Source organism: Pituophis catenifer, unplaced genomic scaffold, assembly GCF_029215685.1.
Source record: "Pituophis catenifer annectens isolate HBS135680 unplaced genomic scaffold, rPitCat1.0.hap2 SCAF_1, whole genome shotgun sequence".
Taxonomy (NCBI): domain Eukaryota; kingdom Metazoa; phylum Chordata; class Lepidosauria; order Squamata; family Colubridae; genus Pituophis; species Pituophis catenifer.
In genome coordinates this window covers 7889922-7909955 of record NW_027256881.1, presented here as the reverse complement: position 1 = coordinate 7909955, position 20034 = coordinate 7889922, and the positions used below count along the sequence as shown (strand labels likewise).

At 40.6% G+C, this 20034-nt stretch overlaps 1 protein-coding gene across 3 annotated transcripts in view; it reads right to left on the bottom strand.

Annotated features, from left to right (window-relative positions):
- Window positions 1-20034, bottom strand: part of NLK (nemo like kinase) — a 107930-nt gene that overhangs the window by 67458 nt on the left and 20438 nt on the right. The window lies entirely within an intron of this gene.

The window sequence follows — 20034 nt, the reverse complement described above, 5'->3', positions numbered from 1 at the left end:
GTCCCACCGGAAGTCGGCAAACGGGATGTTTCTGGGTTCCGGGTCTGGGGAGGCCGTTTTTGCCCTCCCCAGGCTCGTAGAAAGTCTCTGGAGCCTGGGGAGGGCAAAAAACAGGCCTACCGGGCCCACTGTGCCATCACATGCCAAAAGCGTGGCGGGAGGGTCATGAGCACAAGCGCAGGGTGGGTGGGGCACATAGAATTATGGGTGTGGGCATGCACGTGCACGACCCCCCCACACTCCCCCCACTTTTGGCACATGGTGGCAAAAAGGTTAGCCATCCCTGCCCTATACCATTTCAGAAAATGGTTTCTCCAATCATATTCCATTTCTTAAATCTGGTATAATTAAGCTGTACAATTCAAAGCCATCTGATATTTTATTCCAAATTTTCCCCACTGAGATTCAACAATCACTCCAAGGAGCATTCTTGTATGTAGAGATCAATAAATTTGGTATCATTTATGCTGTTTTCTGGACTTTCAGAATTTTACTTTTGTTATCACTATTTTATAATAGAATCATAGTTGGAACAGATATAAGAGGCTATCGAATCCCCTGCACACTGCAGGGTTCACAACACATCCCCACCATAATTATCCAGCCTTTGTTTGAAAACTTCCAGTGAACAGGAAAAAAAACTATTCCAGTAATATGTTCCACTGACTGACAACTCTTACTGTCAAGAGATTTTTCCTCATGTCCAATCTGTATCTATATCTTTGAAATTTCAAACCATTAATTCTAGTCTTACCCCCTGGAGCAAGTGAGAATATGTCTGAACTACAATGTGACTGTCCTTCAGATAGCTATCATGGCCCCCCACAATTACCATTCTGGGTAGCTCTTCTCTGGATTTGCTACAGTTTATCAATGTGCACAGAACTGAACCCGGTACAGTGCACAGAACTGAACCTGGTACAAGTAATCTTGTAGTAGATGACCAGGCTGAATTTAAGGGTGGGGTCAAATGCATCATCAGTTTGGGATCACTAGGCTCTCACAAGAGATCTAAGTCCAGCAGCCCTTGAATTCCATTTATTCTTATCTAGTAATTTGCCTTGACCATGAGTAGATCAGATTCTTGTATACAGGTAGCATGTAATAAATTTGAAGTGCTTTGGACTAAACTCCTGTTCCTGGTTACTTGTGTCTGACAGTCCTCAAGTTACAACTGTAATGGAGCCTGTCCATCATGGTTGTTAACTCATGACAGTTGTAAAGCAGGTCAATTACGTGACTAACCTGATTTTACAACTTTTGCAGTGGTCATCAAGTACATCTGTAGTTGTTAAGTGAGCACTGTAATCATTAAGCAAACCAATAATTTACTGTGGGCACAATTTTGCCTAAAACTGGTTTGCCAAAATGGCCGGTTTCAGCAAAAATGTTGCAAAACATGGTCATGTGACTGCAGAATGCTGCAAACGACTGTAAATGCAGCCTGGCTGCTGATCACCCAAGGGTGGTCAAGTGACTGTAGCGGGGCACAGACCAGTAGAACTTCAATTGCAGGCTGCATGTATGCCCTCAGGTAGGTCTGTTGGATCTTCAGACAGTTGTTAACAACTGGTCATTAAGTTGAGAACTATCTGGTCAGGTCTGCCATCTTCGGCTTCGCATCTCAAAGGCCAGGGGGGAGGGGGCAAGTGGGGAATGAACAAATGGGCAATAAACTTATGTCGGTATGTGATGGAGGGGGAAAATGACAGCTTGACGAAGAACAGAAAAGCTCAGAACCAGTGTGTGCTAGCACTCAAGGCCATGCACCCTGAGAAGGAATGTGGACTACCCCAAATATCTCAAAACACCTAGGCCAGTGATGGCTAATCTTTTTGCCGTCGCGTGCCAAAAGCGAGGGGAGCATGGGGGGGTCACGTGCATGTGTGCCCACACCCATAATTCAATGCCCCCCCGTGCCCCACCCACCCCCCGCGTATGCGTGTGCAACCCCCCCCATGCTCTCTCTGCTTTTGGCACGCAATGGCAAAAAAGTTACTGGTGGGCCCAGAAGGCCTATTTTTCACCCTCCCCAGACTCCAGAGGTTTTCTTGGAGTCTGGGGAGGGCGAAAACAGCCTCCCCACCCCTGGGGGCCCTTAGGAGGCCAGAAATGGCCCATTTCCCAACTTCCGGTGGGCCCGGAAGGCCGGAAAATCAGCTGGCCGGCATGCCCATGCACGCTGGACCTGAGCTAGAGCAATGCTCATGTGCCCACAGATATGGCTCCGCGTGCCACCTGTGGCACTCGTGCCATAGGTTCGCCATCACGGACCTAGGCAAATCTTCATTGGCTGAAGATGAAATGGCCATAAGGGAAGGGTTGGGATGAGGGGAAACATTCTGTATCATCTTAGCACTGGAGTTGAGGGTCTTTCTTTCCTAAGGGATCAGACTGGGGCAGGTCTGACATAACTATACTCTGAGTGAAGGCTGAGCAAGACAGAATCGAACAAGCTAATTACTTCCCACAAGCTACACTCCTCTTGATGCTCTTCAAGGTTTCATTGGCCTTTATTATTTTTTTTGCAGTTGCATTGCACCATTTGGACATGCTGAGCTTGTGATCCACCCAAGTCCCTCTTATATGGGCTGTTTGTGAGCCAGATTTCCTCATAATTATAATATAAACCGAACAATAAATATATATTTGCCTGTGGAACATATGGCAATAAAGAATAATCCAACAGCAATTTATAAAAATAACACTATTATTATTTTAGTCATTAATTCCAATAATAATAATAGTATGTTATTACAGTACTTAAATGTGCATATGCTCATAAAAGTCTTTTTCTTTCAAAATTGGTATTATTACTCATTTAAAAAATAATTTAATAAAAATAATTTATATAAAAATGAAATAATATACTGAAATTATTTGCCCACAAAAAGATTACTATCATTTGTGAGAAGTTGTCTACTAGGAGCATTTCTTCAGTTTGGTAAACTGTTAAAGCATCAATACTTACTTCTTAAGAAGAATAGTTTTTGGTGCAGTTTATAAAACAAAGTCCCTGGTCTTAGACTTATACAGACAATACTGAAACAAGGGGGGGGGGAGGGGGAACCTAGATAACTAATTTTTAATTATCTACGAACTCATAATTACCAGTAATGATACTGATGTAGTGCTCTAAGGCAGACAGGAATTGTTGATATGGTTACCACGAAGTAGTCCTCAACTTACGACGACAATTTAGCCCAAAATTTATGTTGCTAAGTGAAAAATGTGTTAAGTGAGCTTTGCCCCATTTTAAGACTTTTCTTGCCACATCTATTAAGTGAATCACTGCAGTGTTTACATTAATAATACAGTTGTTAAGTGAATCAGGTTTCCCCATTGACTTTGCTGGTCAGAAGTTTGCAAAAGGAGACCACATGATTCTGGAACACTACAACCGTCATAAATGTGAGTCATTTGTCAAGCATCCAAAAGTAAATCACGTGACCATGGGGATGCTGCAAAGGTCATCAGTGTAAAAAATGGTCATAAGTCATTTTTTCAGTGCTGTAATAACTTTCAATGGTCACTAAATTAACTATTGTTAAGTCGAGGACTATCTGTACTATTCTGCTAACCTACAGTATCAGCCTTGAGATCCAGCTCTCCATATTCTGTGTGTTAAGAAAGGGTTGACTTGATAAATCTATAAATGAAACTAGCCCTTCAACAAAATTAATGGATATTCTGATTTTACTTTTCCTGCATTCACTCATTTACACAATTTTGCCATAAACTAATCAGCAAACAAGCTACAATGAATATCAACCCCCAATTTTATTTTTATTTTCTGTGCAACACTTACTGATCTTTTTCTGCCTCTCTTTTTCTGCCTCTCTTGACATTTCCAATATTGTGTAGCCACCGTCTTTCACTCTTCTATCTGGCTCAGCCACAAAGTTGTCTACTTCTATCTATCTCATAAAGGCATTGTTTCCTAAGTACTGTATTTATTATCTGCTAGGTCTCAACATTTCACTTCTACTTTAATTATTGATCATTGAGAAGACACTTGAGCAGTGTGTCTATTTCGATTTTGTGAAATGCAAGGAAGAAAGAATTTTCCATTAAAAAAAGGAAAAAGTCTTACAGCATGTAACTAAAATGAACAAAGTGATAGAGATATACTGGCAGATACATTACTTAAATGGTCAATTCCTTGTTAAGGAAATGTACAAATTTTTAAAAAAGAAATGTGAGATATCATAGCCATCAGTCTATTCTTGCTATAAAATGTAAAAAGGATAATCTTAAAATAATTGCAAGAAGATGCTTAAAAACGATTAAGCAATCACTCGCTCATATTCACCCAACTTGAGACCCTATTATGAAAAAAAAGCAATTATGAAAGCAGCTAAAAGCTAAATTAATCTGATTACCAAAGGTAAACAAAATAAGAACTTTCTGTTCTAGTTTAAGACACTAGTCACACTTGAATATCATGTTCTACAGACTTAGGAAGATTTTAGAAACATTCACTTCTGCGTTTAGTTTATACAATTTTTGTCATCCCATCCAGACTTAGAATCACACTTAATCCAAACTACCTTTGAAAAAACATAGCAAAGTATTTTGACCTCTCACAATTTAAAAACATTAGGCTTTTTCAAGTCTGACTGCTTGGATTAATCTGCTTTATTAAGCTATTTTGTTTTTCTATTTTAACTGTATAAACTATTTGAACATCAGTTCAACTGATAAACAATATACATACTACACACACACACACAAACACACACACATTTATTTATTTGCTTATACCTATAGATTACTTGAAACCAGCATAGGCTCCAATGGTACAAAAAGAGATAAATACTAATAAATGTATGCCTGTTGTACAAAGCAATAAACAATACAATAATAATGCAATAAATATAAAAATACTCTTCATACACACACACACACACACACACACACACACACACACAAAAATATGTTTATAAGATGTTATAGGCACATGGAGGGTTTTTAAAATTAAAATCTGAATCCTGGGCTACAATGTTAGCTAATAATGAAATGAAAAGACAAAATGAAAGAAGCATTCTTTTAAAGTTTGTCTATACATAAAATTTCATTAGAAATAACTTTCGCTTAACTACCTTAACCAGGACAGGAAATTCCACCACTAAACTTTTTTCATTCATTCAGAGATACATATAAAATACACATTAAAAAATCCAATGTTTTTATTTATTTCATCTTATTTATTTTTATGATGTACACTGCCCAGTAACTTGGAGATGAACAGCAACAGAAATCAAATAAATGAATAATGCCTTTTTCCTATGACACAAAGGGTATAGATTCTTTAAATCATCATCTTAGTTAGCTATAATATGCAAACCATAGTTTCAGGAAAAAATATCATAAAATAATCCCCAAATTCTGTTTAAAGGAAATACATAAGGAAATATAACCACAAATAACAATCATATATCTTGTGTAAAAGACATAATGTACTATTACAGGGAAGCTATTCCATTCAAGCAATACTTTTAAGGAAACATGCTAGGTTATTAGTTATACTGTAATAATTTCTACATCGTTACAGCTGAGCAGAACTCTGGGTAAAATGGCACCCTGGAAAAGAAGCAAAAAGGATTGTTAAAATATACTTTCAGAAACCATAGGGAATGAGGGCGTTTCATTTAGAGAAGTGCTCTAAAAGTATTACTGAGACAACTAGGGAGATAGCAAACTCTAGGCTGTACTTCAGTCATCACAGAAAACTACTGCAGATTTTCAAGAACTAAGGGCAAACTGAAATGGGATTACTTTTGAAATTTTTAAATGAATTAAATAAGTAGGAAGCATATAGGCCTACTGCAATTTGCATATTTCCTTTTTGGCAGTTCTTATAAAATGCATTCAACATATTCTACTTTTGGTTACCAGAAAAGAATAGCTCATTTGAAATTTAAAATGAAATATTGAAAGTGGATACAACACAGAAGACATTATGCAACTAAAGTTAATTTTAAAGATGGTAAACAGATAGACTCCTCTGTGTTAAGTTAAATACATCCAAGCATAGCCTATTTGTATGCTGAACTCATTTATCTCCATAATTTCTGAATATTAACTAAATTGGTCCCTGCTCCAACTGTCGGTTGTTTGCAATAAAAGTGTTCTCACACATTCTTTATATATCCTGTCATACTTTGAAAACTGGAAGAATATCTTAACAGTCAAAGGCAAAAACAGGTCTGAGTTATAATTAGACATCTGGGACCTAGAAGTTACTATTTCCCCAGCTATTTTTTTTCTTCAGAGCTGTTCTAGAAGCAAATAAATGTTATAATCCAGGGATTTCTGTTTGATCTCTAGCAGCGTAGCCATACAAGTAGCTAGAATTAAACTTCTCCACACACCAAAAAGAGCTGTACATAAAAGGAAAGAGATCTAATTAATATGCCATACCACAAACATTACATTGCAATTTACAATTATTGACTCTAAGCCATAATTTAAATAAATAACCAGCCAAACAATGTGCATCCAGAAGTTCTCCCATATTCAAAACCAAGAATTACTTTCAATATACTTGGGACCCGAATTTACTGGGACTGTCAAAATTGAAAAATGTCTAAGGAATATTAATATTTTAAAAATATGTCCCATATTAAGCTGATATTAACAAAAAATGCACACTTTCGTATAAATGAGTTAAGCAACTTGTAATGCACACCATACTTCAAAGGTAACCTTCGCTCACATCTCACTCAGCTGCCAACTGGAGATTTCCAGGGTTTCTTTTCAACTGCAGAGAGCATTAAAAAGCCTTTTAGGATGTTCTAATCACCCCCTCAAGCACATGAATCATTACCATTAAATTAAAAAAATTCAGAACTAAAACCAAAAAAGATTGTTACAAGAAATCCAGGTCAACCAGACTTTTGGGAAGAAAGGCGAGAAAATTAAAGTGAATTCTCATCAATAACATATTTTTTGAACTGTTCTTTCAGGAAGCTTCAAATCAGAAGCCGTTTTTTGTTTATTTCTCCTTCTAAGAAATACTTCCATTAATTTTTTTTCATTTGCTTTAAAAAACTAAGAATGTAATTACTCTATCTTTTATAACATGGCATTTATTTATTTACCTCTCATTTTTACAAGAAAAAAAAATCAAGTGGAGGAAGAAAAAAGGAAAAATTGACACAGAAATATAATACCTGTAAGTGGAAAAAGGAATTACTGAAACTTTTTAGTGCTTAGCATATTGTTGATTAAAAAACTAACCCTTAAAATAAAGTACACTGAATTATTTTAATAAGAGGATTTGAATAGAGAATTGTTAAGGCAGTATTGTCATCCATGACAGAATCATGCATAAGTAGGCCTGATCTGACCTTATGATAAACCAGTTCAAATCAAGGCTGATTTATGGCAATGAAAGTATACCGTTTACATAGTCCAATTAATGCTCTGTTTGCTGCTTTTCTGTCAGTAGTACAGCTAAATAAAATGGAAATTCTATCTGCTGTTTGTTCAGTCATTTCCATTACAATCAGAATCTACATCTTGCTATTCCTTGATTTTTCATTCTATTTCCTTATAAGAACTACAAATTACAAATCCTGCTTCAGTCTTAAAACAAACATTAATGAAAGTTTCCTAGTTTACCTGCTTTGGCAGAAATGAACCAATGTTAATCAAATTGCATGCACCAACATATTTGCCAATTTTAATAATCCAGTATTTTAATGCTTACATTGCTTTTCCTTTTTTTCTTTGATTTCCCATATTCTTTTAAATGTGTGTTTGTATCAGCATTACTTCTTTTCTTCATTCTAATCATAACCATAATAAACAATTTTAAACATCTAGTATAGAAAATATTCTAGTTTGCAGGATCCAATCTGGGTCAGTCCCAGAGATTGGATCCTGCAACATTATCCTGGGAAACATATATTTGCCTATATTTGTGATATTCCATCTTATTACAACGTCTGAATTGATCCATAATCTTTACACTATCATTTATTTTCGTAGTATCATGGCTGAACCCATAAGATAAAAGTTTGGGGGTCTCAAGTCTCCTCACTCAGAGGTCCTTTGGTTTCATACATACTGGCATGCCTTCCTGCTTTGATATAGCTGCTTAATGGTTAATACTGTCACTATCTATCTTCTTAGGAAATGCTTTTACCAAGTGCCCTCCTCCTCTTAAAATTGGTGTGTGAGAATAACAGGACCCTCTCAGCCTTTGGCTTTATTTATGAATAAAAAGGGGAAAAAGAAAAAAAATGTTTCTTCAAATTCCATAGCTACCTCTTAGACACTATGCCAGTGATAGCTAACCTTTTTTGGACTGGATGCCCAAAGCGCGTGCACATGTTCGTGGATGGGCTCACGCGCACTCGAACCACCAAAATACAATGTGTGCATGGCCCCCACCCCCTGTGCATGCACATACAGCTCCCCGCCCCATGGGCATGTGTGTACATTCCCCGCATGCACCCAACTCCCTGCGCATGTGCCTGCGTGCCCCTGCACGCCCCACGTCCCCCACACATCTGCACATGCCCCCCGCACATGCCTCTCCCCGCACGCATGCAGGGCATCTACTCCCTCTGCCTCTGGTGTTGGAAACCTGGTGAAAAATCTCTGTGTTTGGCAGTTGTCCTGGGTGGCAAAGAGTTTGGCTGCTGGGAGGCTGAAGCGGTCCAATAATTCCCAAAAGAGTGATGGGTGCAGGTGCCACGCAACGTGATCGACTGAAGCTTGGCTGAGCCAGTCCGCCTGTACATTTGCCACCCCTGAGATATGTGCTGCCTGTATGGACAGCAGATGCGTCTCCGCCCAGAGGCCCAACTTCTTGGCTTCCTGCATTAGGGCCCAAGAATGGGTCCCTCCGAGGCGGTTGACATGTGCCTTGGCGGCCACATTGTCTGTCACAATCAAAATGTTCCGGCCCTTGACCACATCCTTGAAGGCTTTGAGGGCTAGGTGTATCGCCCGGAGCTCTAACAAATTGATATTGTGGCTCAGCTCCTCCTGAGTCCACTGACCCTGTGCCGTGCGAGAGTCGAGGTGAGCTCCCCAGCCGTAAAGATTGGTGTCTGTTGTCAGAACCATGCGATGTGGTTCTCTGAACTCGTGGCCCTTGGCTATGGCGTGGGAAGTCCACCATTTGAGTGATAGTTTCACTTCCGGTGGCAGCTGGACTTTCGTCAGGGAAGTGCTCTGTTGTGTCCTTTTATAAGGTAGGAGAAACCACTACAGAGCCCTGTTGTGGAGCCAAGCCCAAGGAGTGATGCCGATGCAAGACACCATCAGGAGTTGAGAGAGGAGCAGGAGGATAACAGAACCCTCTGTCCTGACATGCCTTGTCAGGTTCTTCAGACTGGCTTGACATTCCTGGGAAAGACAAACCTTGGACTCCACTGTATCGATCCCAGATGGGGTAGTCGAGTAGTTGGAATGAGATGACTCTTGGCCCAATTGATGGAAAAGCCGTGGTCTTGTAAGACCTGAATCGTGGTATTCAGGTCCTTCTTCGCTAGGGGTTCCGATCAAGACTGAATAAGAATATCATCTAAGTAAAATTGGATTCTTATCGGAATCTTCCGGAGGTGGCACACAAGAGAGGCCATCAGCTTGGTGAACACTCTGGGGGTGGAAGATAGACCGAAAGGCAGAGCCTGATATTGATAATGTTTCCCCACATAATAAAAGCGGAGAAACATCCTGTGGGCCAGCAGGATGGGGACGTGAAGGTACGCTTCCATCAGGTCCACTGACGTGAGGAAGTCACCTTTTCTGACACTCTCCAAGATGGTCTGGAGCGACTGCATCTTGAACCGTCAATAAATGATGTGACTGTTCAGGATTTTGAGATTGAGAATAACCTTCCATCCCCCCGAAGACTTCTGTATCATGAAAAAGTGGGAATAAAACCCCTGTCTGTGTTGCTCCTCTGGGACCAGCTGGATGGCCTGAATGTCTAATAGATGTTTTAAGGCCAAATCCATGAGGTGCCGTTTTGTCCAGTCCCTTGACAGAGGACAAAGAGACTTGGGGGGGTGGAGAGGAATTCCAGGGAGAAGCCCGATTTGATCGTCTCCCTGACCCAAGCGTCTGTGGTAATGGCCTCCAACTGAGTGGCAAATGCTGCAAGTCGGCCCCCAATGGGAGGGTTGGATGGGCAGTCACCTTGAGCGCCGAAAGGGACAACTCCTCCCACCCCGAAAGGACCGTTTGGGTGGGTACCTTTATCCTTGCCTGCCCTGTCTATCTTGTGGCTGCCCCGTCTGAGGGGAAATGACCTGTGTGAGCATGGGTATCCAAATCCGCTGTCTGCCCCCGAAAGGGCAGAGAAGGCGGGTCACTATTGTTGAGTTGATGGATTTGGCTGCAAATCTAGAGGCATTCAGCATTGCGTCCGCCGAAAATTCTAGGTCTGCCATTATCTTATTCAGATCTTGTTGCGACCTGGTGTCTGTGGCTCGTAATCAGTCCTGCAATTGTCACAACCAGAGCAGGGATGCGCTGTTAAAGAAAGAAGCAGCAGTGGAGGCTTTAATGGCCCAGGCTGCTGATTGGTGAGCTTTTACTAGAGACTGCTCAGACCTCTTGTCCTCTGGCCGGAGGATTTCCAAACGAAATGGGAAGACAGGGCCACCACTGGAGCGTCAACAGTGGGTGGTATGAGGACTTTAGCCAAATCTGTGCCCATATTGTAAAAGCACCTATCCAGGCTGCTGGGATAGGGACCGGACGCAGGAGCGGTCCATTGTCTTTGTACAACATCCAGAAATAATCTGGGGGCAGGCACATCTTCCGCCTCAATGGCAGGTTCGGCAAATAGGGAATTAGTGGTGTCAGTGGTACCCAAGGTGGGACCTGGTGGTGAGTGAAGAGACCCCAGACGAGTAGTAGTCTTCGCTTTATGAAGCAACGACTTAAACAGTTCTGGGCAGAAAAGCCCCATAAAGGAAGGCTGATTTGGCATCAGACCCTCATCCTCAGATAACTCTGGGTCTCTGTGCATCTCTTCCCCAGCCAGAGAATCCTGATTGGAAGATGCAGAGGAATAGTCCAGATTCTGTGGTGGTATAGCTTTAATTTAATTTGATTTATCGAATTTCTATGCCGCCCAACTCCCAAGGAACTCTGGGCGGCTTACAGCAAAAAATAATACAACAAAGAACATAGGAAAATTATTAAAAAACATTTTAAAAACATTTTTAAAACATTAAAAGCCCATGCACACCATTCATGGCCGGATCTCTCAAGATTGCAACAGCGAGATCAACGGCCCCAGGCCTGTCGGAAAAGCCAGGTGTTCACCGCTTTCCGGAAGGCCAATAGGGTGGGGGTAGTCCGGATCTCAGGAGGTAACTGGTTCCAGAGAGCTGGGACAGCCACAGAGCCAGCATTGTTTAGCTGACGGGACCTGGAGGAGACCAACTCTGTGGGATCTTACTGGTCGCTGGGAGCTATGCGGTGGCCTTCTCAATTGCCTTTTCAATGGCCTTGTGTCTTTGCCTAGCCTCCTTCTCAGCTGCCTGCTTGGGAGGTTTGATTTTGGCCGCTTTTCCTCACTTAGAGGGCCTCAATCCCAAGGGACCTGGCTGAGGGCTGTCTCGATCCTCTGATATAGGATCGACTGTGTTTAGAGGCACATCCCATTGGGGTGGACGCCATTTTGAATGTATACAGCTAGCGGTCCTGCAAGCAGGCCTGCATATGGCATCACATGGTAGGCCACAGATCCCCTCTTTTATAGAGGAACCTCAGGAAGGAGAGATTGCTACGGGGCCAGGCAATCTCTAGCTGTTTTAAAACACGCAGCCAGTTCTCCGCGTCTCCACCCTTCCCCGCAAGAAGTGATATCGCTTCTTCTGAAGGCCTAACGTCACGGAGCCAAGCTCGTGAACGCTAGCCTTTGGGGAGACATTGGTGGCAGACGAGCACTCCTAGCCCCCTGCGCCGCTAATTGCCGCAGTCTTACCGCCCTCTCTCTCCTTCGTGGCAAAGTCAGCTGGTGAAAGTCTTCTTTCAGTGAGAAAAGCCGCCGAGCCGCTTCTGGACAAGTGCTGCGGAGCACACTCGTGAGCGCTGTTGCCAACTGCTTCTATCGTCCATGCGGTCCAAACGGGGTGGAAGCTTCCAGACCCCTGATCCTGGGATGGGTGGTTTGGGCTATGCCTGTGAGCACTTCCCCGAAGAACTGCCGGCCGGCAGTCTTCTCGCCGATAATTGGCCTTCAGCGGGCTCAGGCTGGATTGCCTTTCACACTGGAACACAGAAGGCTCAACCAGCAAAGCTGGGAGTCCTCCAGGATGATTTTGCCGTCAAGTGGCCTTCAGCAGGGTCAGGCTGAATCACCCTTTACAATGGCAATTCAGAGGGCTCTACCAGCAGAGCTGGGAGCCCTCCGAGGTGGTCTGCCGCCAAGCGGCCATCAGCAGGCTCAGGCTTGATTGCCTTTCATGCTGGTAAAGTCAAAGGTTCGACCAGCCGCACTGGGAGCCTCTGTTGATGTTCTTTGGTTTGATTCAAACAGTCAAGAATGGCTAGCTCAGAAAAATGCGCCCGTCCAAGTCAGACTGAGTCTAAAAACTGGGAAGCAAGAGGAAGAGGTGGAGCTTAACAGTTTGCAGACTCAGTCCTATCGGATAATAGACAGAGTTAACCCATTCCTGGCTGCTGGTCCCACCTTTATGGAGAATAACCAGTTCCAATCATTTTTTTCCTCTCTAATCTGTAAATCTATCCCATTCTTTAGATTAGACATAAAGGCAAAAAGAAAAAGTTATGCTGTGGACCATTTCCTCTAATTTTTTGTTGTTGTTGTTGTGACAAAAGTTTTCTGAGGCTATTTGAGCCTGGTGGTTGTACTCTAGTTAAAGAATACTCTGGCATGATTATTTTTGAGACAAATATTAAATTTAAGATATCTCCTGAGCAGCTCTTGTAGAAAATAAAGTTTTCTCAGTGACCAAAGATAGCAGTTATTCAGTACAGTTGCTAGAATAAAACATGAGCTCCAGTCAAGCATATAATAGGTAGGAACTAACTGTTCAGCAGATGCGTTAAACTTCAGCAAATAGATTCCATTCTTTAGTCATCTCCTTATTAGAGGCTACAGGAAAATTCCAGATGTTACTGCGTTCAAAATAAAAATTCCAGATATACAGTACATTAAGAATTTTCATTCTGCTTAGTATTAATAGATGAAGACAGAATCATACAGTACAGCTTGTGAATTATCTGAAATGTTGATGATGTTTGGAATTAGAATTCAATGTTATTACTTTTCATGTTCATCACAAGACAGCCTGAAAAGGAAAGCATATAATTTTCTACTATGCACATATGGATAATCTAACATTTGTAACTGTATCAGTTTTAGTATTAAAATTGATACTGATTTTTACAAATCTTCCAGGTAGGCAAGGAGTCTATCTGTCAGGTTCCATTAGAGAAGGCCTGACCACTTTAGCCTACTAAGGCTAAATCAGTCTAGCAACCATGCATGGTGATTTTCTAGATCAGTGATGGCTAACCTTTTTGCCATCGCGTACCAGGAGAGGGGGGGGCGGGGGAGGGTCGCGCGCGCACGTGCCCACGTGCATGTGTGTGCAACCTCCTCCCCCCCGCTCCTGGCACATGATGGCCTGGTAGGCCCGTTTTTCTTTCTTACCTGGTTCCAAATCCTCTCTGTGTATCTGGGAACAGCGAAAACAGCCTTTCCCACTCCCTTGGAGGCCCTACGGAGGCTGAAAGGGCCCATTTCCCAACTCTCGGTGGGACAGGAAGTGACATTTTTTGCTGTCCCCAACCTCCAGAACCTCTCTAGGAGTCTGTAGGAGCCTCTCTAGGAGTCTGTAGGAGCCTCTCTAGGAGTCTCTGGAGGCTGGGGACAGGAAAAAACGTCACTTCCTGTGGGGAAATGGGCCCTTTCAGCCTCTGTAGGGCCTCCAAGGGAGTGGGAAAGGCTGTTTTCACCATTCCCAGATACACAGACAGGATCTGGAGCCAGGTAAGAAAGAAAAACGGGCCTTCCCCACCCCCCCCAGGCCCTCCAGAGGCAGGAAACATCCTGTTTCCCTACTTCTGGTGGGCCCAGAAGGCCCGAAAATCAGCTGGCCGGTGCACGCATGCGCCCCAGAGCTGAGCTGGCATGCCCACTAATATGGCTCCGTGTGCCACCTGTGGCACATGTGCCATAGGTTCGCCATCATGGTTCTAGATGCTTGACAACTTTCTTTTTTCATTTCCAGTTAGTCAGTACAAATGAGATTTTTATCAAGCCCACTTATTGAGTAAAGCTGTATTATGAGTATTCTTTCCCACAAGATTAAAATCAAGTAATTTCTTTAAAAAAATACAACCTAATCTCTATCTCTACATTCAAGTTACTGAATTTCAGACCAAGTTATTTGAACATGGATTCTGAGATATGGGGACCCAGAATTTCTGAAATAAAAATATCTAGTTCAGTTATGAATCCATAAACAATATTAAAAAGGTTAAAGAACTTATACCTCATGAAAACATGCACTTTATTGTAAGGCCAAAATGAGAAATGCATATATAGATAGATTCCAGGACACCTTTCAGGACCCAGTGAATTAGAAATTAGCATTTAAAAACATTTGAATTCAGCAGTCAAACCTGGCATTTTAGCATGGGAATTGTAACTTCCCTTTTTCAAAGCAATGGAGTTTTACCATTAGATTAGAATTTCATCAATCAATATTGAAATTCTCAGAGTGTCAGCTTTGGAAGCCAAATTAGGCTGATACTAAAGATCTACATGAGATTGAGGATGTTGTAACCTGTTGTTTCACATTTCAGAACTTTTAATACATTTACCAAAAGGACTTTTTTCCACAAAGGAAAAATAATTTTTGGAATACTTTGTATTTAAAAAACCAATTTCCACAATTTAACCTGAGATGTGCTGATTGATCAACTCCTTTTTAGCCTCCTGCAGTTCCTGCCAGCCTTCCAGGATAAACAAAATTATTTAAAATATTTATATTTTTCATTCTATCAGAATCTTAGAGCATAGAAAATGAGTAGATTGCAAAAAAAAAAAAAAAAACCCACCCTTTATTAAAACTATTAAAGTGCTTGAAAAATAATTCTGAACCATTTAAATACTGACAAAAAATTAATTGCTAAGCAATTTTTGAGGGATTTTTATGCCAAAGATTAGTAACACAAATACACATCAGCCTCTATAGAGGGGCTAAAATACCAATGCTAAAAAAAAAATCTCTTTTTTGTCACCATTGTAATTTGCATTCACCTTTCCTCCAGGAAGTTCAGGGTTTATATTGGGAATCTACTTTCATTTTATCCCCACAATAACCATCTTAAAGTAAGATGAACCTTAAGAGAGGATGAGACTGGCCTAAATTCACTGTGTTTCCATGACTCAAGATAAACTTGAATCTGGATCCAAAATCGTAACTGCTTATTAAAGAATAATAGAAAATAAGTGTCTTTCACTGTGTAAATACACTAAAGGCTTGGAATTTAGAACAAATGTATTCTTCTAAATTTATACATAAATAATGTGAAACAAAGTTCCTAGACTTACAGACAGGTATACCCTGCCCCCCCAAAAAAGCCCAATACCACATAAAATCCTACCAATCATAATGGCAGGCCAAATATTTTGCCCTGCAATGTAAGATGTGAATTCAGAGCCTTCCCTAGAATCTTGTTCATACCTATGATCAATATAGGGAAAAACTATTCAAAAATAAGTATGTGTATTATGAATACAGCTCCTTTACCATATAGGGCATCTGTTCAAGAGGCCTTTAATATGGCAATTCAATTCATCCCCTTAACATTTTTTACTCACTAGTTAACTACTGTGAGTAATTCCCAAGTTAAATGTAACATATTAACATGACCTTCTTCCCTAGAAGTCACATATTAGGGCTGTGCAATAATCTGGATTTGTGTGAGAAAAAGAGATTTAAAGCCTGAGGGTAGGAGGTAGTTATATGATCCTGTCAGCACTCCTTAATGAAGCTTTGTTTTTTCCTCAGATCATGTGAGAAATAACATTTAAGGAGGTACCGATACTGTAAGGTGCATGCCCACAAATGCTGTGGATTATTTTCCCCATCTCTTAAACCTTGTTCACTGCATAGCCCAATCACATTTTTGTTGTGAATACTGAAAACCTTTTATACATTTAATTCTTTCAAAGTGAATATTTCATACAAATAATTTGAAAGACATGCATGTTTCCAATTTTTAAAGCGTCAAATGAGTCACTTTTTTCTTAGAAACATAGTACCTCAGTTGTGGTTTGAGGCCATCACCTGTCCACATTAGAAGCATAAAGGCTAGCACAAGGGTGTTACCATAACAAGATAGAAGATATCAGGGGTGAAACGCTCCCGGTTCGGACTGGCTCGGGTGAGTAGGTAGCGATGGCGGCGGGCAGTTCGGAGAACCCGTAGCAAAAATCCCTTCCCCCCCAGCCTCCAGCTTGCTTACCTTCACACGTCTGCCTTGCTTCGCTTGCTATAATCCCTGCAATCCATTGCATCAGCAAGCAACTGAATCCCCCTGCCTGCAATCAAGCTGATTGTTGAGCAGCTCTTTCTGCCTGCCTGCCTGCCTGCCTTTAAAAAAAATAGTTAATTGGGGTTTTTTTTAGTTGTTCTTTTTTTAGACCTAGCCATTTAAAGTTTAGGAGGTTTTAAATTTAGCTGCTTTTATATAAAAATAAAAATAAAATAAAATAAAATAATATTTGTGCAGTTTTCTGAGATTTTGTGTGTTTCTGTAGTGTTTCACTCTAACTACACAGACAAAATCTCACAAAGCTGTATGTGGAATTTTGTGTGTGTAAAGTGTGAAAGTTGGTTTTTTTGACTTTTTGTGGCTGTATGAGGTTCCTGCTTGTTGCAGGAGCCATTTTGGGTCTAGCACAGCTGCTTTTACATTGTGGGTGAGCCAGTTGTGTTGTGTTGTGTGTGTGTAAAGTGTGAAAGTTGGTTTTTGGGGCTTTTTGTGGCTGTGTGAGGTTCCTGCTTGTTGCATGGGCCATTTTGGGTCTAGCACAGCTGCTTTTACATTGTGGGTGAGCCAGTTGTGTTGTGTTGTGTTTTGTAGGTTAAAAAAAGGCAACGAAGTGATGTCGACTTGGCCACGCCCACCTGACCACCAAGCCCCACCCACTAATTAAGCCACGCCCACAGAACCGGTAGCGAAAATTTTTAGATTTCACCCCTGGAAGATATGTAAATAGACTTGAGAAAAGAACTGATTGTTTTTCCTATCAAGAAAGCAGGGATGGCAGATCCCATTAATTTAGTGCTTAAATTACTATAAATATATAATTTGGGTAACTTCCTAAAACCAGGGTTAGAATGCTATCTACAATTAAAATATCCCAGACAGGAGGTTTAGCCCATATAGTTAAATGGTTACCATCATAGTGAATCAAGATTAAAAGCCCAAATGAATGGAAAAAGCTTTTAGCTGAGCTCAGCTACATTTGTGTTTAGCCTACATTGTGGTGATATGATACCATGAGTCAAATTCAATTATGTCAAATTAACATGTTTTGTCATCTTCTAAGTAATTTTAACTGGAAGGAGAGGGGGCTAGGTAACAGTTGCCATAATATTTTAAGACAAAAATATACAGCAGGACTACTACATATTTTTAGGCAACCAAAAGTCCAGGATACCTGGACAATGAACAAAATTCTTAGAAGAACAGGAAGCCTTTCAAATCATATTAGTAGAACTGACATCAACACTGGTTATTTGGACATAAAATGCTGCAGCAACAAGTTAGTCTCAGTCCTAATTAAAGATCTTTCTTATTCAATTTCTTGCAGCTAGCACAAATTTATTTCTAACATTTACATTTTAGAACTTATATTTACACTTTCTCAGCTTTAGATTCCGTGCTATGTATTTATTGCAATGTGTGAATCCATGATAGTAAAGAGAATTAAAGATGTGTGGAAAAGAGGAGGAGGTAACAAAAGCTTGGAATACCCAGTTTGGTCAAATGATTAAGGCACTGGTTTAAAAATCAGGAGACAGTAAATTCTAGTCCTGCCTTAGCCACAAAAGCCATATGGGTGATGTTGGGCCAGTCACTGTCTCAGCCCAACCCATCTCACATAGTTGTTGTTAGAGTGAAAACAGGAGGAAGGTGTGTTGGGTATAAGTTATTTGTAAAAAATAATAAAGGCAGGACATAGACAAGAAAAGGGAGAAGATAAAAAATATGGAGAATGAACAGCCATTGAGATTATCATGACTAGAATGACCACTATAAAACCACAGGCATTCAAACAATTCTGAATTGTTAATAGGGGTTGATAGGTGGGATGGAAGTTGATCGGTGGGATAGGAGATTCCAGCAAGAGATTAACAAACCTGGGAGGAATAACAAACTGATATGTTGTAGAGGCCTTTTAACTTGAAAGAATCACCTTGGATACTTGGGAGGGCCCTGGTTGTACAGCAACTGGGGACATGTGAGGCTGGAAGTTGAAGGAAGACAGAAATATAATAGAAGGCAGTTACAAGGAAAAGAGATGAAAATATCATCACTGGGAGCTTTGGCCTCAGGCTACTGCTTCTAAATGTCAAGGCTTTCTATAATAAATCTATCTCATCTCTAAGCTGAATGAGAGGGCAGAAGTGGTATTGCATGAAGTGGTTTTCCCTATCCTCACCTGAGTTTGGGTGCTACACAGAGGTGGGTTTCAGCAGGTTCTGACCAGTTCTGGAGAACCGGTAGCGGAAATTTTGAGTAGTTTGGAGAATCGTTAGTAAAAATTCTGACTAGCCCCACCCCCATCTATTCTCTGCCTCCCAAGTCCCAGCTGATCGGGAGGAAATGGGGATTTTGCAGTATCCTTTCCCTGCCACGCCCACCAAGCCATGCTACGCCCACCAAGCCACACCCACAGAACCAGTAGTAAAAAATTTTGAAACCCACCACTGGTGCTACATCAGCTATCATTCTACAGATAGTCCTCAACTTACTATCATTCATTTAATGACTGACTCAAACAACCAATCAATCATTAACCCACCAACCATTATTTTTACATGATACCAGCAATATATAATTTTTTAAAAACCTGGTTTAAAGGGTTACACAAAATCTAACAGTTCAGAAAACTGCCTGTGGCAGGCAGTTTAAAGGTTATGATAGCTGGTAATATAATCTGGTCAAAAAAGAGTAAGAAGGAGCTGCCGATGGTCCTTTGACTAGTTTATCATAAAGAGGTCATTACAGAGAAGCTATTTTTGCAACATATCTACGGAGCTCTAAAAATTACAGTACTTATCATGCAGCATTTATGCTCTTCAAAATCATGTTGACACTATGTCAGAATAGTAATTCAAAAACAGATTTATGCGGGAATCTTTTTAAATTGCATGTTACCAAGATATGTAGGAATGAGGGGATGGTAACACAACCTTAGATAGAACATGTTGTGTTAATAAAAGAGTAATAATTCAAATTCAGATGTGACATGGCTAAACATATTTTACTCAGGATCATAGGGTAAGCACATATAAATTGGGTGTATGAGTTGGGGAAAAGAAAGAAAATCAAAATCCTGTGTAGCTGCTATGCAGTCTCAATGTTCACTGGATTAATCTTGTCTATTTATCTAGTCTAGTCTAAATCTATTTCGTTTATTGCAAAGAAAAAGATCACATGGAGAAAGAGCAGGATAGCAACAAAAACGTTATTGTACTATACAGATAATCAGTTACCATCACTTTAAAAATTATACTAACTTCCCTCTTATTAAATACATCCAATCATGATTAACTGCTGCTTTGAACTGTATATGCAAGATATCAAACCAACTCCTATGTTCAAAACAGAGTTAAGCCAGTCTTCCAAAAGTAAAACATTTATTTAGATTTTCAGATTATAAAAAATAGCACTGTCCTGTCAGCCAGGTTATGTTCAAATCCTCAAATGTTAAATCCAACAGTGTTGTGGCATTTATAAATCAAAATATCTGGAAAAATCAGCAAAATATTAGGCAATCTATTAGTT